This window comes from Megascapheus bottae, chromosome 19 (genome assembly GCF_031878675.1).
Source record: "Megascapheus bottae isolate mThoBot1 chromosome 19, mThoBot2.hap1, whole genome shotgun sequence".
In the NCBI taxonomy this organism is placed as follows: domain Eukaryota; kingdom Metazoa; phylum Chordata; class Mammalia; order Rodentia; family Geomyidae; genus Megascapheus; species Megascapheus bottae.
Genome location: NC_143527.1, coordinates 10,924,207 through 10,949,778, shown reverse-complemented (window position 1 = coordinate 10,949,778; position 25,572 = coordinate 10,924,207). Strand labels below are relative to the sequence as shown.

At 42.0% G+C, this 25,572-nt stretch overlaps 1 protein-coding gene and 1 pseudogene across 1 annotated transcript in view; both read right to left on the bottom strand.

Annotated features, from left to right (window-relative positions):
* Nucleotides 1–25,572, bottom strand: part of Ccbe1 (collagen and calcium binding EGF domains 1) — a 161,495-nt gene that overhangs the window by 89,453 nt on the left and 46,470 nt on the right. The window lies entirely within an intron of this gene.
* LOC150049627 (putative uncharacterized protein ZNRD1-AS1) lies at nucleotides 4,684–25,404 on the bottom strand (annotated as a pseudogene).

Below are 25,572 nucleotides of genomic sequence, written 5' to 3'. Positions count from 1 at the left end.
CATAAGTCTACATGAAGTCTACACTATCTCTGGGAGGCATGGCTCATCAGTATGACTCACAATAGTGACAGAAATATTTTACAACCCAGTTTTCTAAGAAATAGAAAGAGTTAGCTCTGGCTGAGACCCTAAAGACTGTATTTCAAAGCTAGCTTGAGCAGAACAGCACATAAGACTGCTCCAAAATAACCACCAAAAAGCTGGACTGAAGATATGACTCAAATAGGAAAGCACCAGCTGTGAGCAAGAAAACCAAGCAAGAAGTCCTGATTCAAACTCCAGTTCACACACACACACACACACACACACACACACACACGTAGTTTTACTACATATGAACTGCATATAAACTGTCAAAGATAAGTCATGCCCGATGGCGCATAAATGTTACCACTGATGGCATTGAAAAAGAGTTGCAACTGACACAGGATTATCAATGTAAACAGAGTCCCATCTCACATTAAAATTATAAAGCACCACAACTAACAAGGTGTTCATAGGGGATATATGTATTTAGTTCAATGGTAGGCAGTATAATATACCACATTAGCAGATACAGGAGGAAGAACCATAAGGTTGGGTTTTTTTTTTGCCAGTCCTAGGACTTGAACTCAGGGCCTGAGCACTTTCCTGGGGTTTTCTCAAGCTAGAGCTCTACCACTTGAGCCACGGCATCACTTCCAACTTTTTCTATGTATGTAGCACTGAGGAATAGAACCCAGGTCTTCATGCATTCCAGGCAAGCACCCTACCACTAGGCCAAACTCCTGGCCTCCATGAAGTTATTTTTAAAAAAGAACTAAAAAAAAGAACTTGTGAGTGAGGATGGGAGGGGAAAACCTGGAAGACAGCAAGTGAAGGGATGACATTGTACACAAAGAAATAGACTCTTTGTTTGACCTAAGTAACTGTAACCCCTGTGTGCATCAGCTTTATAATAACAACAACATTTTTAAAGCCTTCAACATAATTCAACACACACATTTTTTTTAAGACAGTATCTTTCTGCATAACCAAGGCTGCTCAAACTCATGATACTTCTGCCTTCTGCTTAGGCGGACGATATGAACAACCACGCTTGGCTTCACCACTGATTCTTGAGTAAAACAACATATTCTCAAGAAAGTAGTAATGGATTGGACCAGGATCCAATGGTAGAGCATCTAAGTAGCAAGTACCGGGTCCTGAGTTCAAATCCTAGTACTATATACTATAGTCATGTATTTATGGATATATCTATATATATTCCATTATAGTCAGCCACAAAATACAATGCTAACTCCACTGCTATTTATTACTATGATTTCATGTTAATAGCAACAAACCCAAATTAGGCAAGATAATTTGATTAGGAGCATAAGAATTGGAAAAGCAAAACTATGTGTAGAAGATGTATACTATACCTGGAAAAACTCAGGTTCAATGAACAAATAAGCATTTACTAAGGTAGCCTAGAAAATAGCAATAAAGATATTATACCAAGGAACAAGCTTAACAAGAAAATTAGCAAAATCCATATGGGGACTGCTTCAAAAGTCCCTTGAAAGACATAGACTTGCACAAGCAGAAAGAAATCCCTTGCGCTTGGAGAGGCTGGAAGCATCATAAAGATGTCAGCTCTGCTTAAATTAATTTATAAATTCCAGTAAAATTACCAAGTCCAATAAAAATTCAATAAACTTTCTGAGTTATACGGAGCCAGACATAACACTAAACTTCATATGGAAAAACAAACATGGAGGAACAGTTAAGAAAACACTAAAAAGTGAAAGGCTCTTGCCAGAATGAACACATACCACAATGAGTTCTTAAATTAAAGCAGGGTGGTACTATCCTGTGAGTGCATTGAGACCAAAAGAATAGTATTAAAAATCCATGAGGAAGCCTGCATAATTGGAAAATTTGGTATAGGAAATGTGCAACCCCCAACATGGGGCAAAGATGGACTTTTTAATAAGCCATCTGCAGCAATGACAAGCTTACATCAGGACTTCACTGCATAGGAGGCAAGCATCAAATGGATCTAAGATGATGTGAACATAAAATTTTAAACCAAAGAATGCTAGAAGTAAATGACAGAAATTCTCTGTAATGTTAATAAAAACAGTTTTCTAAATAGGACCAAATTATATTTGTAATCTTTACAAGATTAATACATTTGACTAATTTTTGGATTTTTGCCAGTTCTAGGGCTTGAACTCAGAACCTGAGTGCTATCCTTGGGCTTTCTCAATACTAGAGCTTTACCACTTGAGCCACAACACCATTTCCAGCTTTTTTCTATGTTTGTGGTACTGAGGAATCGACCCCAGGTCTTTGTGCATGCTAGGCAAGCATTCTACTACTAGGACAAACTCCTGGTTCATTGGACTGATTTAAAAAACAAAAACAGAAAAACCCTCTGTGTTGTGAAAAAATATTATCCCCCGTTGTCACTGTATCTGATTTTGGTATCTGGTGCACTGTATATAAGTTTATTTCAATTAGGGAAGGGGGACAACAAAATGGCAAGACCAAGGACAAAGGGTGAACTAATGTAATAGAATATTCACAAGACAATATGCTGGAAATGAACTTTACAATTCAGGAGGGGGGGAGGGAGGGAAGTGGGAGAGAAGTGTGGGAGGGAAATATATTCACTACTTTACATATATAACTGTAACCCATCTGAGCATGGCACTGGCAAAATTCAATTTAAAAAAAAGACAAAAAACTAAAAGTATGCTACAAATAAAAGGCTGACTTATCTCATAGACTATACATGCATATATAAAACCAACACTTGGACAGAGAAGGAGGGAAAAAGTTAATATTGCACAAACACGGTCTTTAAATTTACTCAAAAGAGAAAACCAAATTAAAATTACCCTGAGATAAGCTGGGCGCAGTGGCTCACATCTGTAATCCTAGCTACTCAGGAGGCTGAGAGCTGAGGATTGCAGTTCAAAACCAGCCTAAAGTCCATGAGACTCATCTCCAATTAACCACCAGAAAACCGGAAGTGGCATTGTGGCTCAAGGGGTAGGGCGGTAGCCTTGAGCTGAAGAGCTCAGAGACAATGGCCAGGCCTACAGTTCAAGACCCATGACCAACCAAAAGAAAAAAAATTACCCTGAGGTAATAACTCATAGGCCTGATTGAAAAAACATGAAAGAACGTGAAAACACATTCCCACTTGGCCATAGGCACGCCCATGGCTGGCTCCACCCTTGTAGAAGGTATCAGGCAATACCTTAAACAAACAGACATCAGCTATATCTCATTGGAGAAATATGTGTAATTACAAATATCATAGAGTTCATACCCATATATGAGAAGTTGAATAAACTACAGCATGTCCACACAACGAAATTCTCTATAACTATCAGAAAATGAAAACTTTACACAATGATATAAAATCTCTACAAATGTAGAAAGCAGAGAATAAAAGGATATTGTTGCCAGGCACTGGTGGCTCACCCATGTAATTCTAACTACTCAGGAGGCTGAGATCTAAGGACCATAGTGTGAAGGAAAGTCTGTGAGACTCTTATCTCAATGAAGTCAGAGCTTCACTTCCAATATTTTGAAGATTAATTGGAGATGAGTATCATGGACTTCCCTGGCTGCCTGGCTTCAAATTGTGATCCTTAAAACCCAGTCTCCTGTGTAGCTATGATTGCAGGTACCTCGTTTGTTTTTGTACCACTACAGGGACTTGGAACTTGGGACCTTGTATTCTTGCTTGGAGTTTTTTGCTCAAGGCTGATGCTCTACCACTTGAGCTATACCTCCGCTTTCAGCTTGTTTTGCTGGCTAACTGAAAATAAGCCTCTCAGATTTACTTGCTAAGAAGGCTTCAAACTGTCCTCCTCAGATCTCAGCCTCTTGAGTAACTACGATTACAGGCGTGAGCTACTGATACCACTATGTTTCACTTTGTGAACAAACACTTAGGAAAAGAACTAAATGTCTCAGTTGCTCATGCTATGTTTATACACAGGTATTCTTAGGCTTTTAGTTAGCATTTTCATGCCATTCAGTATATTTTGTTAACATATTCCTTTCATTACATGGTATGTGATCAAAGAATGTATTCTTATTTTCAGATTAGCTTAAGAAAAACATAAATCAGAGTCTTTAAGTATTGCCAACAATAACTTCTGTCATGCATTCCAGTATCAGCCATAAATCCTCAGTTGCATGCTACATGGGCTGTTTTAGATTAGTTAAATGGCCATCTTCCTTCAGTAGCACAGACAAAGAGAGAAAGACCCATTTTCTTAAGAAACACCTAAGCAATGGTAACAGACGCCAATTGTCTTATATAAGATAAGGCCTGAAACTTGGTGAACTCCCTGGACACATTTGTAAATCTTTATAATTCTGGCTACAAGCAATTTTGGCTCGAACATCCTTAGATTCTTGATTTGTGCTGGCATTTGAACATTTGAAAAAATTTAGGGAAAAACAAAAACTAAAACATCAAGGTTGTTTTCAATGTCCAATTTCTATCAGTTAGTTGTGCAAACCGTAATGGAGTAAGTCTGGTGTTTTGGCTGACAACCTAATTGATCACCAGAGCAGAGGACTCTGGTCCAGTGAGTGCTTAGGACTTAGTGGGTACCTACATGGAGCCACTTTCCACAGGGGTCTTCTCAGATAAAGTCAGTACTTTATTCACTGTCATTTTGTGGGGTTGAGTAGGATTGTGCTTCTGTCTCATGCCTCCCCCAGAAGAATCAGCCAGTTCCATCATCTTATCCCATGGGGTAACTGTACAGAACCCCACCCCAGATTTCTCTAAAAGTCCAGATGTGGCACAGGAAATGTCTGCCTCACTAGTAAGCCAAGGAAATATCATGGAAAAACTTGCGTTGGCTTTCTCCCCCCTTAACGTCTATGTCTCCTGAGGACCAAAAAGAGCAAGATTGGTTGGTTCCTGATACATAAAAGAGAGTCTTTAAAATTTTTCCCTATCCTTCCCCTACTTCTTCTAACTTCTAACTGAAGACCCCACAGAAGTCAGGCACTGGTCGATGGCCCACACCTGTCATCCTAGCTACTCCAGAAGCTGATCTCAATGCCAGCCAGACAAGATATTCCTTAAGACTCTATTCTTTTTTATTAACTTAACTGATTTTTTATTTGTCCTATTTGACTTTTCAAAAAGGATGGCAAAGCTAAGAATTTTCTTTCACATGATTTTATATCCATATTCATTTCCTCTCTATACTCAGATTTTTCCATAAGAATGTTCACTTTAATCAAACTTCTATTGCATGGCTGATAAAGTGCATATACAATAACTCTTTCAAGCTCTTTAATGTCTTCCTTTATTCTCTTGCACTTCTCATATGTAGATGGCTGGTCTTGGCTTTTTCTCAAGATCTAGTCCCTGAGTTTTTCCTCTGTAATTCCTCTCCCTCAAGTCATCCACTTCTGTTGATCTTTAATTTGCCCCTGTTCTCTCTCCTTGACCTGTTTTCTTCTTTGTACTTTTGAGGTGAAAGGCTCTTCTGGAACAACTTTTGGTAATGTTTCACTGGGGGGTTGCTATGGTCTATGAGTTTTGTTCTTAAAATTCTTTAGCTTGTCCTGTTCCATGTGTGTGCCTTTCTACTTGTTACCCAAGAATATGGTTTAGGTTCCTGTACGCTTTGTATTCGTTCACACTCCACTTCCACCTTTAATCCCATGCCCTCCTCTGCAATCATTTCCACCATTCTTTCATTATAGTAAGATTGTGCTCTAAAAGCCAGGAGTCAAGAGAAACAGCTTGCTCCCTGCAGAGTGTTTCACACCCCTCTTGGCATTTTTGCATTATCAAGTGTCTTGCTGTGTTGTATGCGCACCACCTAGATTCAAGATCTGTTTCTTCAGTGGGGACTGTTGACCTGCGGCGATCCTAGGATCTTTAGATACATGAGCCTAGGCCAATAGTTAAAAGCAAAGGCTTTGGAGACCAACAGGGTTCATTCCATACTTTTTTAATGTGTCATTCAGGGAAAGTCACCTCTGCATCCCAAATAGAGACCAGAGCTGATTGCCTGGCCGTTGTGTTTAACCACTGCACAGGCACAATACAGGCAGGAGGGGAATGTCTCAGGAACAACTGTGATGGACTTCTTTGACAGCACAACCAGTACTCGGAACATTAAGTACAGTTTTGGGGGAGAATTGTAACTACCGCCCCATGACCAAGTCTCTTTTCATCCTCGTTGTTTTCTTTCTCCTCATCACAGCCCCAAGCAGAACTCAGCATCTAGCCCTCATTAAAACTCCATTCTTAATTAACCAGCAAAATTTTGGACTGATGCTATGGCTCAAGTGGTAGAGCAACAGCTCTTAAGAAGAAAGCTGAGCAAGAGACTATAAGGTCCTGAGTTCAAGTCCTGGTACAGACACAGGCACACAGGCACACACACACACACACACACACACACACACACACACACACACACTATGAGATGTTGCTAGAACTAAAGCTTATTCTGGAAGAAACTTCCATCTGAATATTTGTTTAAAATGAGGGGTGAAATGATACAGTCAATAAACACCAGGTCTGTACAGAGTTGTTACTTGCTGCTAACTTTCTCTCCATTTCTTCATAGGAGACCAACTTTCTTTAGCGAATACTTAGCACAAAACATTTCAGTGTGTTTTAGCCAGAGGGCACTGGGGGAGAAAAACATACTTGGACACAAAACACAACCATTTGGGTAGGGTCCTTTGGCTCTCAGCTAACTGAGATCAGATCACAAGGGGGAAACCCACTTTTTGGAAATAAGGTGACCAAGTGGTTAGTTTTCATTGCTTAATAAAAGGTATACAACGGAGCCATTTATATAAATTGGGCATTTTGGAGACATTATTGTTCAGCTCTCTGGATCACTGACAACGGTTTTAGATGGAAGAACACAGGCCTTCAGAAGTATGTTAGGACTAAGCCAGCAAGCAGTTTCCTGGCTATGGGGTCTGAAATGTTCTAAGCAGCAAATGACTTATTTTCTCACAGAAGCTAAATCAGGTGTCAAATTCCCCAGCCCCAAGCCTGGGTTCTCATACCTGCTGCATGGTGAGAAGAGAGTGATATGTGATGGAGATGATGAAGTTCCTGAGGCTGTGCATTTCTGTCCTGCAGTGAAGACTTGAGTGTGACCCCAAAATGGATCCTCATTGGCTGTGTACCCTAATGTTTTCATCAATAGCAGGCTATTGTATACCAGTGCTGATGGTCTATAATCCTAGTTACTTGAGAGGCTGAGGTTTGAGTAGCACTGTTGGAAGCCATCTGGCACACACAAATCCAGGAGACTCTTATCTCCAATTAACCAGCAAAAAATAGGAAGTATAGTTGTGGCCCAAGTGGTAAAGCACTAGCCTTGAGCAAGGGAAAAAAAGGCTATTATAATTTTTACTGATAAATGTATAAAATAAGTAATGTCCAAGTTAGGCAGTTAATACTGTTAGTTCAAAATGTCCTTCTGTGTCCTCACAGACATGCAATGTCTGTGGCTTCTCTCCCTAGCTGTCCCCCTTTTTTTCCATTTCCCCAGGTTGGTCACCACTAAACCCTCAACACAGGCTTCACCTTGGGAGCAGCTCCTTGCCTTTCCTTAAGTAAAGCTGGTTTATTATTATTTATTTTATTATCATTAGTAGTATTACTTGCAGAGAATCCTCAGCTTCACCCTCAAACCTTGGAGTCTGCCTTCCTAAGAAGAGTATAGAGAAGACCGGAGATTGCCTCTTCTTAAGCTTTCTCTCCAGCTGGAATTCAGGATTTTTCACTTTATAAGATGTAATATGCTCACTCTCCCTGTATTACAAACATTTCCTGTTTTCTTTCCTAATTAATTAGATTCCTTCGCAATACTTTCCCTGCTTTAAGGAGACAAAAAAGGGCTTACATCCCACTTTCCACAGAGTTATGTCTCCATTATCGTTTGATTTCCTTCAAGGTCTATCATTCACCAGCTAGACTTATGGGACAGAAGCATATGTCTCATCCAGAACACTGCATCACTAAGGAGGTGGTAAATTCCACCTTTGATAAGCTGAGGCACTTTAATGAAATCTTTGAAATTTTAGAAGAAACCTCCCCCACCCAACATACCCATCAAAACTCTCATCTGTCCCTATTTCTTTTCCAGAAGACGTTTTCTTTTCTACTTTGCCCATCCTTAAATAATTAGCAAAATTCCACCCCTGATCAGTTTGCTTGTATGGAAAAGTTAAAAACATTCACAAATACGAGGTATTTACAAACACACATAATACAGCAAGACTAGAATAAGAGATGTATCAGAAAGGGTTCCCTCTACACTATGATTTGCAAAGGACTATTTGTCATTGCAGATCCCATGTGGTTTCCCTTACTAACTTATGACTGGGTTGATTTTCCTTAGTTCTAGGGGCCTGGGGGGCAGGTAGAGCAGGGGAGGCCTAACTTAGAATGCAAAGTCCTTCCTCAGGTTTACAAGATTGCAAGAAGGTGCTGAAGAGCCAGGACAGGTAAATATCCATATGATTGCTCCATCTTCCCTCGTTCTGTTTTGCATTTGTGTGTGTGTGTGTGTGTGTGTGTGTGTGTGTGTGTGTGTGTGTGCATGTATCCATCCTGGAGCTTGAATTCAGGACCTGGGCATTTTTCCCTCAAGGTTAATGTTATAGCATGCGATCTACAGCTCCACTTATAGCTTTTTGGTGATTAACTTGAGATAAGACTCTCACAGAGGTCCAAGCTCGCTTTGGACCATGGTCCTTAGATCTCAGCCTTCTGAGTAGCTGGGATTACAGGCATAAGCCACCAGCACCCAGCTGCTTTGCTTTTTAACCACCATTTCAGTAGACAGCATGCATATTCCCAAGCATTCTCATGTGGTCTTTCCTTCTTCCATTTTGACCTATTAGAGTGGCATTATAGATGCTGGCTCACATGTAATCCCAGCTCCTTGGTATCAAGAAAATCACAGTTTGAGGTAACCTGGGCAAAAGGTAATGAGATGTCATTTTAACCAATAAAAACCTGGTCATGGTAATGGCACCTGTCTCTCCTAGGTGTGTGAGAGGTATAAACAGGAAGATAGCAGTCTAGACGGGGGTGGAGGGTAATAATATAAACAAAAGGCAGGACCCTATTGAAAAGAAGTAAACTAGTAAACAAAATAAACCAAAAAAGGCTGATGCCATGGCTGAAGTAGTAGAGTGAGGTTCTGAGTCCAACCTGCAGTGTTGCCTACACTCTCAAAAGATTCAAAGCTGTAACCTTCATCCTAGATTTTTAAATTCGTTTCTATTCCTAGTACTCATGTGCAGCACGTAAGTTCAACATACACACTTTGCATGGATAAAAGCTCTGGTTTGGCTATTATTTGTTAGCTCCAAAAGTTTATGTACTGGAGGTTTTGTCTCCAGAGTGTTGGGAAGTGGTGACATTTCTAAGAGATGGAGCCTAGTGGGAGGACTTTAGTACATGTAGGCATTGCCTGCAGAAAGAGATACTGGTCTAGTGTAAGTTGGCCCAAGAGCAAGTTGTTATAAAGGCCGCTAGGCGCAGTAGCTACACCTGTAATCCTACCTAGTCAGGAGGCTGAGATCTGAGGATCATGGTTCAAAGCCAGCCCAAGCTGTGGCTCAAGGGTAGAGAAGTAGTCTTGAGCTGAAGAGCTCAGGGACAATGCCCAGGCCAGGAGGAGGGCAGTGGTCTTGAGCTGAAGAACTCAGGCCCAGAGTTCAAGTCCAACCACAGAAAAGAAAATAAAGGCCTTAGGCCAACCCAAATGTCTCCCTCCTCCCTCTCTCTCTGGCTTCCTCTTTAAACTATGATCTCTCCCTCCCATTACCATCTGCTATGATGTGATGTAGCTCAGAAGGCCCTCACTAGAGCCCTATTGATACCTGTGCCACGTCCCTGAACCTCTAAAACTGTGGGCTAATAAACCTTACCCTGCAGACGTAGCCTGGCTCAGGTATTTTGTTATATCAACAACAAACCAACACAGCAAAGAAATATGCTTTCCCATAAAATTTTCTAGGTAAGAAAATATTACAGTGTGAAAGTAGAAGATACATGTAATACAGAAAGAGGGAGTATGTACTAAGATACAGAGAAGGAAATCTTGAGTTCTGAGTAGGAAGAATTCATCCTAAACAAGAATAACCAGGAATGACTTCTTGCGAAAGCTTGAAGCATGAGGGTGGGATAGACCTGGGAAGACGACAGGTATAGGAAAGAGGAGGCTATGGAGACACAACTTGATGGAGAGCTTAGTATCAGAAGGACCAAGTACAGTTAAAGAGCTACAGGAATTGTAGGACATAAATGATCTTACTCAATAACGGTAAGGCCTAAAGCTGTGGCGAGGAGGCTAATAAGTTCCTAGTTTGCAATGGGGAATGGGGCCCTAGGGTCTTATAAAATGAGAGGTAGTACAAACCTTAGATGTTAGGAGGCCAAAGCCCAGCTTCCCACTTACAGGCAGTGCATTCTTGGACGATTTGCTGAATGTGTCTGCATTTCATTGTCTTAAACCATAAAATGAAGTAATTAGTACCGACCTCGCAGGATTACTGTGAGACTCAAGGAGATGCTGCTGCAATTGCCCTTATACACTCCCAGAACTGAGAATCAACTACTCATTAGCCATTACGATGCACAAAAGGCGAACACGATAAGATATTTGATTTAAAGCCATCCTTGAGCAATCTAGGACATGTCCCCATGGCCAGATGTTAACAACCACTTGGAAAATTCCAGAACCACTATGAGGAGGTAAGGTCAGGACACTGATTTTGGTCTCTACAGCTTCAAGCTCCTTTGTAAGTAGTTGAAGCAATGAGGGGCAGTAAGCATTACTGGGATTCAAGAATTAATGTCAAATGGACTGTTCAGGTCCTTGGCTGAAAGGCTTTAGTAAATAAAAGATTTTATTATTATTTCTAAAATAATCATTCATCCTTACCCCTATAAGGAGACAGAGTTTGGCTTTTAGAGATAAAGAAGGCTCATCTCTCTATAAAAACATCTGACTGACAGCGCCTCAGGCCTGCTTCAGGGAGAGTGTCTCTTAGCTTTAAGACCTTTCACTTCCTGGGTCATTTGGCTCATCTTGAAGTAATTATGGAATCATCTACTAAGTAATTCTATGGCTCTGCACTGTTATTAAATCCAGCAAGAAAAAATGTCGTGTTTTCTGCTTATAACAATGTTGGTGGTGGTTTATTCTCTTACCCCAGAAAATGATTTCTTATCTTTTGTGAAGAAATACAATGATTTTATTTTAGGAGAAATAGATCCTCATACATTATTAAATTATTTGAGATGGAGTCAAATCACCAGATGAGAGAGGGGGGGGAGAGGGAGAGAGAGATCGGCCACAAGGGGACCTGAGGTAACACCCAGCTCAGAGGCAGGCATCACTGAGAAACATTCTGTCCTCACTCCCTTCGGCTAAAGATCAACCTCTGTATGCCTCAGTTTCCATATTTGGAAAGAAGTGGAAAGCCTAACACTCCATGACTGTGACCACTGCCATTTTCTGTTAGTTTGAGAAAACAGAAATATGAAAAGCACCTCTCCCAGTCCTCCCCAGTGCTCCATCATTAAGGAGTGAGGTTTGTCCAGTGGAGAAACCTGATCAGGAAACGAGGGATCGTCACTAAGTGGGATCTTTCTTCATTTCCTCAGTGCTTCTCTGCTATGGGACCACCTCAGGGCCCTCACCCCCCAAAATATTGCCGACAGGACTTCAGGATCACCAAGCAATGAGTATGCTTCTCTTGCAAGCAGAGTTGGAGGAACTGAGTTTGAAGCCGGGCAGAGGGATACATGCGAGTAACCTCAAGAGACAGAGGCAGAAGGATTGCAATCAGAGGGAAGTCCAGAAAAAGCGAGTGCAAGACCATGCTATTTGGAAATAGGGCTGAAGTGGCAGAGCCCTTGACTAGCAAGCACAAAGCTCCAGGAGAGAAGACAGTGAAGAAGGGAAGGAGGAGGGGGAGAGGCAATAGAGGGAGGGAGGATGAAGGAAGGAAGGAGGAGATAGAAGGGAGAGGAGAAGGGAAGGAGGGAGAGAGAATGAGAGCAGGTGGGTTCACAGTGACAGGAAGAGGCTAACCAGGCTACAGCACAGATAGAGGGGCACCGCTCAACCTACAAGGCTCCACGGTGGAGGCGTTCTTCAAGCTGAACCCTCAAGGATAAAATAGTGGTCAAAGCAGTCTTGGAGAGGATGGCATAGTGAGATAACATGGGGGCAGAGCTATTTCTCTGAACTCTCCTCAAAGCATGATTTGAATAAATCACTCAACCTCTTCATCTTGACTGTCTCACATGCTAAGACCCTGCCGGGAGCAAGTGAGCTTCAAGGGGACAAGGAACCTCTTTATCCACAGCCATCCAAGATAGCTGCCACCTCTCCCATTATCCCACTCCAGTGCCCAAACCAAACCTGAGGACACGCTGGGGCCATCAAGGAGGAAGAACCAGAGGAAGGCTTGGGGGCAGGAGGGACAACTGCCCAGACCAGCCGGGGGATCACTCACTCACCCTGGCAGTGTTTGGGGAAGAAGAATGCAGTTGGAAGCCAGCGGCTTCCCTGGGCTGTCTGGAGCAGACCCCTCAGCTCTCCTAGCTTTCTTTCTAACTTTGCACATTACCACCACAGGCTGTAGCAGGGACCCCGAACTCCTACAGTGCTTCTGGATTAAAGTCTTCAATGACCCTTATACAAACATAGTTTCCTTAGTAACACCTCTTAACTGTTCATTCATGGCAGAGACTACATCTGCATATCCTTTCACAGTCCCTGACAGTGCGTAGAGGCTTTAGACACCTAACAAGTTGATTTTTGACATCCAAAGGGCGGAAGTCAATTGGCCAGCTGTAACAAGGACACCCTGACACTTTTCCTGCAGAGAATCCTGCTGCAGAATTCCAGCAGAGGTATCTGTGACACACATCCACACAGCAAACCATCCAAAAAAAAGCTGACTTCCTCCCCTCCCCTTGTTTTTGTTTATAAACTAGGCTTTCTTTTCATTATCTACATACTTAACAAGCCCCTTACGACATCCGATTATAAACTATCTTCAAATAAAAGAGTACATCTGGCTTCCCTCCTCAAACAACATCCATATGTGAATCTCTGTCATCTCAGGGGCACGACATGCAGCTTCCTGCGTATTTATTAACTCAGCATCACCACTGTGCAACCGGGTAACATAAACAAATTTTGGAGGGGTGTCAAAAATAAACCAAGAATAATCTTTGGAGGCTGTATTTTTAATCTTTGGGGCTGTTTTAAAATGAAAAAAAAATCTAGTAAATCTTTTTATCTGAGAAACCTGATTTCAAGCTTAACTGCTTCCTTAACCAAAATGGGTTAGTCTCTCACTAGGAACAGGAATGAATTTCTCTCACTTTACATTGTATCGGCTTCTCAAGTTCTTTTCTAATATGTGCTCAAGTTCTAATGAAACACACACACACACACACACACACACACACACACACACACATTTATTTTGTTAGTCAGGCTGCTAAAGGACAAGGATGGTCCTTACTCTCAAAGACAAAGATCCACCCACAAATTTTTGTTCGGGATACCTGGAAATGTACATTGTATTTGCAGTCTATAGACTTTGTTCTCTAAGTCTGCCTGCTTTGTGAACTCATGCATAGCATGAAAGTCCTTTTGGCTCAGGATCTGATCTGTGAACTGGCTGCAGGCCTGTTGTCAGAAAGCATTCATTAGTGGACGCTGGTGGCTCCTGCTTGTAATCTTAACTACTCAAGAGGCTGAGGTCTGAGGATCTCAACTTGAAACCAGCTTGGGCAGTCAGATTCAAAAGACTCTGGTCTCCAATTAAACAGCCAACAGTTGGAAGTGAAAGCGTGGCACAAATAGTCATGGCACTGAATGTGCAATTCAGCCTTATTAGTTGAGGTATGTAAATCACTAGGGAAAGAGATCCCTGAGAAAGCATTAGGAGCAGGTTAACGTTGTTGATGACTGGTTTCGATTAACTCAGTTCACACACAGAAGTGTGACTGGGAAGTTCTAGGCTGGTGTGTGTAGCCCTGAGCCTGCAGCTGCCCCTGCACAGAACCCTCATGGAAGATGGTATCTTAATCAACAAGTTCTTATTTTCCTTTGATGACATTAGGAGTGTCTGAGATAACACTCTGGGAAAGAAAGAGGAACTGTAAGATAGACAGGGGTCAAAAGTGCTGGACATAACATGTGCCCACTGTGGTACTTCTTTATTCCCATAATTCCCTTGCTTGGGAGCTTGCTTGCTCGCTCACCCAGGAAAAACAGCAGGTGCATCCATCAATATGCAAAGCCAGCAGGAAGATCTATGAGGAGCTCCATATCAGGAAGCGATGCTCAGAAATGACTCCTATGGACTCCTCCTTGGGGCCCCTCCCTTTGTAGACTCTCCCTTTCACTATTTTTCCTTTTGTGGCTTTCCTTTCACTTTCTTTTATTTTCTTAAGGCACATTTAATATCAAGAATGCAATACAAAAGGAATAAGTACAATGAAGGAACATATGTCCTCACTAACGCCAACAGCAAGGCTCCTTTAACATGTATTTGTTGGTTGGGATGAGGGTTTATATTCACCACTAAAAAAAAAATACAGTGAATCCCTTATCACAGCCATACAATCTAGTTGTGAAATGAATGCTTCTAATCCGCTCACTTTCAAGAAAACTTACTCCATATTTTAAACCTGGTCCTGCCTTCTAATTCTTTAATGGGCAGAGAAAACAAATCAGTACCTCTAGACTATCAAAGCCCCGAGTCAAATGAGTTCTTCATTCTTCGGCAGAAGTCCTAGTTTATTTTAGTCCCTAAATTTACTTCCCTGTAGTGAGTTACGGTGGCAGCCCAGGACTGTATTCCAACCTACTGCTTTAAGAGCAGCCAGAAGCAAGAGGCATCCGAGGGTCACAATGGAAGGGGCTCCATGCTGTCCCCTGACCTCTTTCCGCTGGCCTGTCCACAGATTTTCTGGTTGGAGATTGTGCTATTCACTTCTTTCCTACAAAGTAAGCCGTTTTCTTTCTGGATAGCTGGCTTTACCAGTAAGGCTGAATCCTTACACAGTTTTCTTATATGCCGGGCTCTGGGTAAGCTTTGTGGCATCTGAGGCTTAGACAGCTGAGCTAAATTAGCCAAGATCACCCAGCAAAGAAGCAATGAAGCCAAGATGTGAGCTCTGAGCTGTGACAGATGCCACAACAGCCGATTCTTAAAGCATGCTTCTGTGACCTCCGTCTCTGAAGGTGGCTAGAGAAAAGGACTTAAAACCCTGTCAGTCAAGCCAAGAGGTCATGTTTTCCTTTCTTTTTAAAAGTCACCTATTAGATGGATGGCTTGAATAACAATGTGGGGAATAAAAAAAGAGAGTTCTGGATCTGGTTGCAAGACAAGACAAGACTTATACACACTGAAAGCATTAAATGGTGACAAGAGGACATTTAATTACATGCTAAACTCCAAGGTATAGACTTTAACCCTAAAGGAATTCAGACAGAAGATAGACCTCAAGAAAGCTCTCTGACCCTGGGCTGGGGGATGGGTTGGAGGGAGGGAGATTTCAGGGGAAATGACTATAGGACACACAGATGTATGCACATGTGTATTTCCACTCAGAAAGCTGGGACAGGTACAAGTGACAACACAGAATCTTAGGGAAGACATGGCACAGAAATAATTTTTCCCATCACTGAAGCAGTATCAAGATACTGACAATGGAATAACACTTTCTGTTCATGTGAGTTTTGGGTACCTTTGAGAGTCCTTTCTATATTTAAGAAATGGTATTCAAAAGTTACTTTTAGATCTTTTAGAAGTTACTAGGTCAATGCATTCAAATTTTTTAAATCGTGGTTTTTCTCTGAGGAATTCAACTTATGAATTTTATTCTGCATCAGCAAATGTGAACCTTTTAAGGCAGACTTTACAAACTTTTACTCTTACAATATTTTAAACTGTATTCAGAATTTGTAAGTGCTCTGTTCTCTTTAGTCTTTAGACTTTCTGTGACTAGTGGAATTTTAATAAGAAATATCAACATGATAATTTATATGTTCTCATCCTCAGACTTACATGGAAAGCTCTTACTCAGTTACGCTTTATAAATTAATGCATAAGGGGAAGGAGGCAGGGAGTGTGGTAGAGGGGATGAAAATAATTAGAATATAGAATAAGCGTATGGAGATATAACAATAATACCCTGTATAACTAAAATAAACGAATAAAAATCTAAATCACAAGAATATTTTTCCTTTGCATTTATTTCTCCTAAACTAGTTTGATCATTGGGTCAAGAGAGCTTTCTTCATCTGGACACTGTTATATTTAACTTTCTACCTTAATCATACCAGATAAAATTATTCCTGGCAGAAAGTAAGTGCTAAATAAATACTTCTCCCCAAGCACCCTATCAATCTTAGAAGACAAAATCCACAAGGGATCTATTTTATCCACTGGCATAGTTAGAACAGTGTACAAAATAAACATTGAATTTCTGCAGGTAAGGAAAGGGGAAAAGACAGAAGGAAGCAATTTTGAGAACAGGAGAAAAAAATAAAATATTTATCAAAAAGACTATTATTACTAGCCATAGGTTATTAAAAAAACAGAAAAAAATGATCTTATTACCATGGCCATATTGGAATTAAGAATGTAAATCTAAGGGGATGAAGAAAGCACAGCAAGTAAGCCCTCGGTTTGTACAATAGCAATTCACAGGTCCTATGAAATGAGCATCTGGCCTCCTCTGTCCCCTTCATCCTTGGCACACCTCACCCCACCCAAGGGTGTGCTTCAGGGCTGATGGGAATGAGCGGACACTCCAGAGGTACCTGGGGTGGGCAGTCCTGTCAAGCAGGCCAGGTTTCTGTTGCTATGGGGGCCTTGTGTGGGAACATGGCATTGTTGAGTGGAAAGAGAGAGGAGAGGGAGGCTGTGTGTGTGTGTGTGTGTGTGTGTGTGTGTGTGTGTGTGTGTGTGTGTGTGTGTGTGTATGAGAGAGAGAGAGAGAGAGAGAGAGAGAGAGAGAGAGAGAGAGAGAGAGAGAGATATCAGGGTTGACTGAGTTGGAGAAGACTTGTCTGAAATAAAGAGTTGGCAGAATGGAAAAAGGAAACAGAACGAGGAGCCAGAACAGGCCCTGAAAGAAAAATGGAGGCGGCTTTGTGATTTATGAGAGATCCCAAATGTGGTTAGATTTATGAGCGTCCCCAAATGTGGTTTATACAAACTCTGAGGTAAGAAATTTCAGGTTAAGTAGCATTATCTAAAATATTTATAGAGTTGGATGGGCTTCAAGTATACATGGTGAGAAATGCTGCTCCTTCACCTTCCTCTCAGGGGTTGTCTCCTCTGAGAAGAGACAGCACTCCCCAGATGGAGGGAGGCAGTGCCATCTTGGCTGGAATATGTCTCTTGTGAAACTCTAGGGCTCTGGGCCAACTCCTTTAGTTCTGGCTCTGAAGGTCCAGTACCTTCTGCTGCTCCTCCCAGCACCAGAAATTCGGTGCACAAAACAAAATCTATAAATTCAGGGATTTCAGGATTAATCAACTGGATTAAGTTTCTCAGAGCAATTTTTTTTTAGTAGTACTAGGATTTGAATGTATAGCGTCACACTTACTAAGCAAGTGCTCTATGGATTCCCCCCCTGTTATTTTACATTCTTCTAATTTTAGGCACCCTGTGGTTGACAGGATGACAGGCATATGCCACTGCCTTCAGCTTTCCTCCATTGAGACAGGGTCTCTCATGAATTTTTTTTTCCCCTAGAACCTCGATCCTCCAATTTCAATCACCTCTTGGTTTACATTGACAGGATGTGCCAACAGTGCCTAGCTATGAGCTGGGATGGAGTCACAGGAGGTTTCCTGATCAAACTGGCTTTGAACTCTGATCCTTCCATTCTCAGCCTCCAATGTAGCTAAGATTGCTGGTGTGTACCTCTGGTGCCCAACTTAGACACAGATCCTTAATGTAGCAAGAATAATTACCAAAGAGTCTCACCCAGTGGCCATCACGTGATGAGTGGTTGATGTGTACGTTTGCAAGCCCCTGGATGTCAGGAAGTGTCATGTCCTAATTCTTCCACTGGTTGGGGTATCATGTTGAGTTTATCACTCTGGCCTTGGGCTTTCACAGCTGCCAAGGGGAAATGATGCCTGCCTGCCCTACCCGTTCCCTGGGACTTTATAAATGACTATATTCCAGTGTTATCTCAGGCCTACTAAACATTCATAATATAACAAACATCTGTGAATGGTTTTTAGCATTTAGAAATTAAATGGCTTTTGCCATTTAGAAATTAAATTTTTCAATTACTATAAACCCAAAACTATTCAAGAAAACAAGAAAGAAAAACCTTCTAAATATTAAAGATGTATCCAGTAGCCCTAAAATACCTGCTTACCTTAAAAGCAAATACAATTTAGCTGGGCGCAGTAGCTTATGCCTATAATCCTAGCTACTCAGGAGGCTGAGATCTGAGGATCATGGTTCAAAGCCAGCCCAGGCACTAAAGTCCTTGAGACTCTTATCTCCAGTTAACTACCAGAAAACTAGAAGTGGCACTGTGGCTCAAGGGGTAGGGTGGTAGCCTTGAGCTGAAGAGTTCAGGGACAACACCCAGGCTCAGAGTTCAGGTCCCACGACTGACAAAAAAAAAGGATATACAATTTAAACAGTCATTTCAGAAACAATGTCACTATTATATATCATATATTTACCCAAATCTTAAAATAAACAACTTAAAAATCCATCACTGTTTCTCATCGCCATTTCCATTACTTGAGAAGGGTGCTGCTTTCTTTCCTTGTTGAAGGTTCACTGTTCTAAGCCTACATAAATATTCCTCATTGGTTTGCAAAGCCTGCTTTACTCTAGAAGAACCCCACATGGAAAGTTCTTCCTTTGATCCACTCAGTTCCACTTAACTGCTTTTGGCCAACATAAACTGAGAGTGACTTTTAGCACTATATTTTTCATCTGTTCAGAATGACCACACTCTCATAATTCTCCTTGTTCGGAATTTTTTTCATATTCTCACTGGTTTATGGTCCCATAGGAATTTTAGAGCTGCTTTTAAACACATAGATTTTTTTTTTTTATGTTTTGGAACTGCCTTTATTTTCATGAAGGAAAAAGGCCCTAAAGTATTCCAGCTGAACTGCTGACTTGATCCAACCTCAGTTTGGAGGAGGAGGTTGTTCACAACGTGCTAATGCTCTGCATTACTGAAGATAGGACCTCCCTTCCTTTAAGGCGTTCCAGCTATGCAGGTAGAGGAGCTAGGGCTAAGAGCTAGACCAGAAAAGACATTTATTTCTGTCCTTGTCAGCATGCCCAGAGCCAGGACTTTCATCATTGTGAGCCTAGTTAAAGGGAGGGAGAAAGTGAAGGGGAGGGAGGACAAACAGGATGAGGGAGGAAGGAGATGGGAAATGAAGATGAATGAGAGAGAGAAGCGGGGAAGAGAGACACAAATGCAGAGGGAGATGTCATTTTTCGCACACTTTGAGAGTCATGATTCCAGGACTGTTGAGGTGTCTTACAAGTTTCTCCTTTACCTCAGATTTTGGTACCCCTCATTCTTTCCTCATTTCTAGAGAATCATCTGGATAAGGAGGAGCTTATTCTTCTAGGGCTTTCTAGGCATATATCTGGTGGAAGCAGAAGAAATCTAGAGAAGCTGGAAAGGGGGACACTTACAGGGCTGGGGACCACCACACCCCCTCCACACACACAGACACAGGGTAACCGCTGCTCTGTGCTTCTCCAAAGGAAGAGCTGGGCTTTTTCTCTTAGAACTTTAAAATAGGTTGCTGAAACCACATTGGATTATATGAGTCCCGATTCTCAATGGGGCAAGATCCGGTCTGAGAACCAAAATAAGCTTTGTGTGTTTTTAGAGGAAGCTACAACAGAATAAAGAAGGGAGGTTACAGGAGCAGAAAGTGACCGAGCCTAGCAAACAGCAGCTTAGCCGGCGAAGTCCTGGCAGATGTGGGGTTCGTACAGAAGAACCCAAAGTCCCCCTAGGCTCCTCTCTGGGGCGCTCTGTAGACTCTAGAGCTAGAGTGGACAGCTGGACTCAGGGTACAACACTTACAGGTAGACCCAACACTGAAAGAAACAGCTAAAAACCAACCCCACCTACACTTAGACGCCAGACATAACCCATGTCACCATGCCTGGGGAAGGGTGAGCACAGGGCATTCCACCAGCATGAGGCAAATCCACACAGGCCAATCAGAGTCTTCCATCAGGGTAGGTTCACCTCAGGCCGCATGCTCAGGGCTGCTGGTCGCAAGCTGCTTTTTCAGAATCAGTGAAGCTGCTCGTGGATCAGGTGACATGGAACCATCCCACCTGGGACAGATGTGCAAAGAAACAGCTTCTGGGAACAAAGCCACGTGCCAATCCTGGTTCATAGATTTTGAACAAAGGAACACTCTCCTGGGAGATGTCAATAGAGAGGGAGGGTTAGGGTAAATGGAAATGGAACATTCTCGATTCTTCTAAGCATTGTCTGCTTAAAAAAAAAACAAAACAAAACAAAAAAAACTGTTACGAAGGAAAAGACCAGACCCATTTCTCATTTTACAAAACTAAACTGAGACATAGCAAATGTTGAATTCACAGATCTATAAAGTGGAGGCTCCTATGCTGCCACCAGGTTCCATTCTGAGCCCCCAGGGGGTTGGTGCCTGTAGGACCATGGTCACAGGACACATTTGTGGCTGTCCACAAATGGTGTCGGCCTGACTTGCCCCACTCTGGTCACCTGGCCAGGCAGCGCCACCTCTGCCTTCAAGCAGCTGGATGAAGGCCTACTTTGTTTACAGACCATGGCGGACAGATAAACAAGCTGGCTGGCAGCCAGGAAAGAGTCTGAACTCTGGACACATGGCTGGCCTGTTTTTAAGGATACACAGATACAAAGGAATGTCTGATTTTGTAAGCACACACACACACACAAAATAACTTAAACTAGAAAAGAAGTCATGAGCAGCTTCTCACTTCAAGGGAAAGGGCAAAGGTTGTCGGGAAGAATTGTGTGGTTTTCATTAAGCACGCTCCCTGTTGCACAGGGGAAGAAACCATTCCACATGATAAGAGTCCGGGGGAAAGGTTACCTATTTGGAATAAAGAAAGGAGGTCTGCTTGGACCATAGCTGAGGTCACCAGGATATAATCTAAGACATATGGTTGTGTCCCACTTTGTGGAGTTTCTGGAAAGGAACTGCATTCTGCGCCAGCCCCTCTGAGCTGTCCCCCACACAGCCACAGGACCGACATGAGCACTGGTAGTGTTTCCGGCATCTAGAGAACACAACTTTCCAATGTGAACAGCCATCAGCAGCCGAAACAACAAAGTAGGCACAATGGAGATGGGAGGCATTGGTATGCAGTTAGTGGTCCAAGTTTAGCCTCAGCTCACACAATTGTTTCAAGTGTAAGAAACTAAAAAAGGCAACACTGAAAACAACAACAAAGAGCCAGAGGCAATGAGCTTAGAGACTATGCCAGTTTGGTTTCTTCTAGCTTGGGAGTTTCCGCAGTGTTTAGCAACCTTAGTCATGCCAAATCCATCTGGGCTATTACTTCCCTTCTTAAAAGAATTTCTCCAAGGGGAGAGGGAGACAGATGAAGAGAGGAAGAGGAAGAGAATGCAATCGTGGTACTCAAGGAGAATGGAGATGAGTGGGGTTGGGAGAGAGATGGGGGAAAATGATGGAAGTGGTGGCATTGTCTAAGATGGATTCATAAACTAACAGGTTGTATTGAAACCTCTTTCACAACTAACTAAAAGATAATAAAATAATAGTTTTAAACAAATCATGGTAAGTGAGGCAAGCCAAACTCAGAAAGACAAATGGCACATGTTTTCTCTCCTAGGCAGAAGCTACATCTAAAATATATGCTAAGTCATACAGGACTCAAGGCATTCACACACAGTGAGAACCCCAGGTCACCGCTCTTTGGGGAGGAACATGAAGGTGCAATGCCTCTGTGCCTCTGATTATATAAAATAATATTTGTTGATGTGAACTCCAGAGAAAGGATCAAGAGGGCTGCTTTTTCTTTTTTGTCTTGGTGGTTGGTTTTTCTGTCTCTAGGGCACTCAGCAAGACTGAATTTGCTCTGAATCAGCATTGTTGATGGGAGAACCAGTAGTGGAATGAGACAAGGGACTTCTCAGGAACCTTTCCATACTTACAAGCTTGTTCTAAAAAGCAGTCATTCCCTAGGAATGTTGTGTTCTGAATTTCCTCCCGGTGTATGTGTTGATACTTGATCCCCGTTGTGGGGGAATTGCAAGGTGGGGCCTTTGGGGAGGTGATAAGTCAGGAAGGTGGAAATGTGTATAAAGTTGGTCAGAACTAGCAGAGAACCCCTACTCTGCTCCTCTGCTATATGATGACACCTTAACTGGACCATCTATGGGGTCTTCAGACTCTGAACTTCCTGAATGGAGAGGAAAACTTCTACTAGGGATAAGTTACTCAGCCTTGGGCATTTTGTTACAGCAGCAGAACCAAAATAAAGTATTTACACTTTATAAGAAAATACCAGGGATGGATACCTATGGCCATATAGGATGAGGCCAAATTAATGGACTTCCAGGACATGGAAACAAGAGCTTAATTATGAGTGACTGTTGTTCTTAATGTACTATTTTTTTTCTCTTCTCTTCTGTTGCACTTTGGTTAATCTCATATTGTTACAGTATCTGATTTTGTTACCTGGTATATTATATGTTTATTTGTTTATTTGAAATAGGGGGGAAGATTAGGGGAGGGGGTGGGGGGAAGGAAATGGGGACAAGCACATGAGAAGGGGTATCAATGTGTGAGAAATAATGCACCTTCTATCTTGCAAATATAACTGTAACCCCTCTATATATTAAAATAAAATTTTTTAAAAAGAAAGTTTAGGTTCCACTAGGAAGAATGTTTTCTAAAAGAATATTAAATACTGTTCATATCACACAAAAAAGAAAATACCTGGGACTAAAATGCTCCTTAGAAGTCCCTTAAAGCACAGAATGGAAAAACCCAGGCTATATGAAAGACAAAGGGCAAACTAGAGGTGCAGTCTTACTGTGTATTGTGTTTATGCAATTAATTCCTAAAAGGATGCTTTACCTGGAAATTGATTTTGTAAGTAAAGTTCTGTCTTAAAGCCCTAGGTAAGTCACTGGGTAAATCAGACTACAGCTGACTGCACAGCTCTGTTTTGGAAGCTCCAACTTTTCTTGAGGTAGATTGTCCCATGGATATGTTTTGTTTTTCATCTTTTGGGAGCAGGAAGAGGGGCTATAATAATAATAGTAGCACTTAGGAGCTCACACTATGCTGTTGATACTCAAACCATTTCCTATGGCAAAGACTTCAGCAATTATTCTAAGCTCTACAAACTTCCCAAGTGTTTGATTCTTGAACTCCTTAAGAATGGTTTATGCCCCTATTCTACAGACAGGAAAATCAAGGCCTCAACCAGGAGTTGGGCCTAATGAGTGCTTGCCTAGCATGCATGAAGCTCTGGGTTCAGTTCCTCAATACCACATACACAGAAAAAGCCACAAGTGGTGCCATGGCTTGAGTGGTAGAGTAGTAGCCTTGAAAATGCCCAAGAAAAGTACCCAGGCCCTGAGTTCAAGCCTCAGGACTGAAAAAAAAAAAAAGAAAAGAAAGCCAAGACCTCATAGATTTAAAAGCCCAGACTATTATAGTTTTAGAGCAGCAGCTGGATTTGAACTGCATTGGACCTGGGCCCATGTCTTAATCACCATGGTCTTCAGCCTTCCCACAGCCCCTCAACATGTGTGTGGCTTTCAAAACCTGTGTCCATCCTGTTCCTAGAGAGAGATCAAATCCCTGTCCATGATTATCTTGAACAGTCCCTACTACAAAGAAATGCAAGACAGATAACTGCCATCTCCTAGTGGCCTCACTGGTCCTTCATAGGTTTGCTGTGTAAAGACTTCGTTCCTTCCCAACATGCACCTGTTCAGTGACATGTGACTGACACACACTGTCCCTGCTCTGCAAACGGCTGCATCAAGTAAAATTTTAAAGTGAAATGTCAAATGTCAAAAAAGAGAAGTTAAAACTTCTTTGAAGTCATTTCAATTTTTTACAAGAGCAAAGAAGAAACCCCCAAATCCATTACTGAACAGCTATTTATTTTATGGAGCTGTTTTGTTGAGAGGCATATTTCCTTCGTTTATACAGTAATTTCTTTTCCTTCAAGATTAGAGTGAGTAGATGTGGGTTCCCTGAAACTATTCATGTCCTAATTTCTGGTACTCAGGAGTATGACCTTATTTGGAAGCCGATAAATGACCCAGACATTTGGACCCAGAAAAACACACATGGTCGCCAACATATGAAATCAGCAAGCGACACTGGGCAACACATCCACAAATCAAGAGACACAGAGGAGGGCTGGTAACCACAGACCTGGAGGACGCAAAGGGTAATTGTCCCTACACACTCCAGCGTGAGACTGGCCTGTAGGCACTCTACAATGGTCTCTGGCTTCCACCACTGTGGGACTTCATTTCCATTGTTTAAAGTAGTCTTTTGTTACAGCAGGCCTAGAAAACTGATACAATATACTGAAGACTACACTCAGAAAATGGATCTAAATGCCAGCTCTGCCATCTGTAATCTCAGAAGGCTGAGAGCTGAGGATCCTGGCTAAAAGCCTGACCAAGCAGAAAGGTTTATACGATTTGTATCTGCAATTACCCAGCAAAGAAACCAGAAGTAGAGGTATGGCTCAAGTGCTAGCCTTGAGCAAAAACAGCTAAGGGACAGTGCCCTGATTTCAAAGTCCACTACTGTTACATACAAAAGAAAGGAGCCAAATCTCTACTTACACTTTTGGGAGATAGTTTCTACTAACAAACCTTATACAGAGATCTATTAAGTGGCCAGGTGCTGGTGGCTCACATCTGTAATCCTAGATATTCAGGAGACTGAGATCTGTGGGGTAAGGTCTAAAGCCAGCCTGAGCAGAAAAGTCCATGAGACTCTTCTCTCCAATTAAGCAGCAAAAATTCAGAAGTGCAGCTGTGGCCCAAGTGGTACAGCCACAATCTTATTTATGTTCAAGTTCTAGTGTCGGCTCAAAAAAAGATCTGCTAAGTAGAAGCTTTTAGATTTTTTCATTTAAAAAGAGAATGTGCTTTTTCTTCCACTAGCTTCTTTCAGAACAAAAGAGTATCTTTCCTGGTCATATATTTTCTGCTCTTCTCACTGACCCTAGAGAGATGAAGAGACAGCAATTGGACTCACCACTCCCTCCAAACTTCAGTACACAACAGTCCGGTCTGTACACCAGTCCAACATCATTGCCAGTGACCATCCTGGGATGAGACAGTGAGACATCGTGTCATCTGTCACCCCAGTGTCCACAGCTTTGTGGAACAGATGGCAGGCATGAGAACTGATGAGCCAGGACACTTTATGAAAACCAGAAACACACTGTGTGCCCACTCTGCTGTGAGTATGAGGCCTCCCGACCGAACTCCCA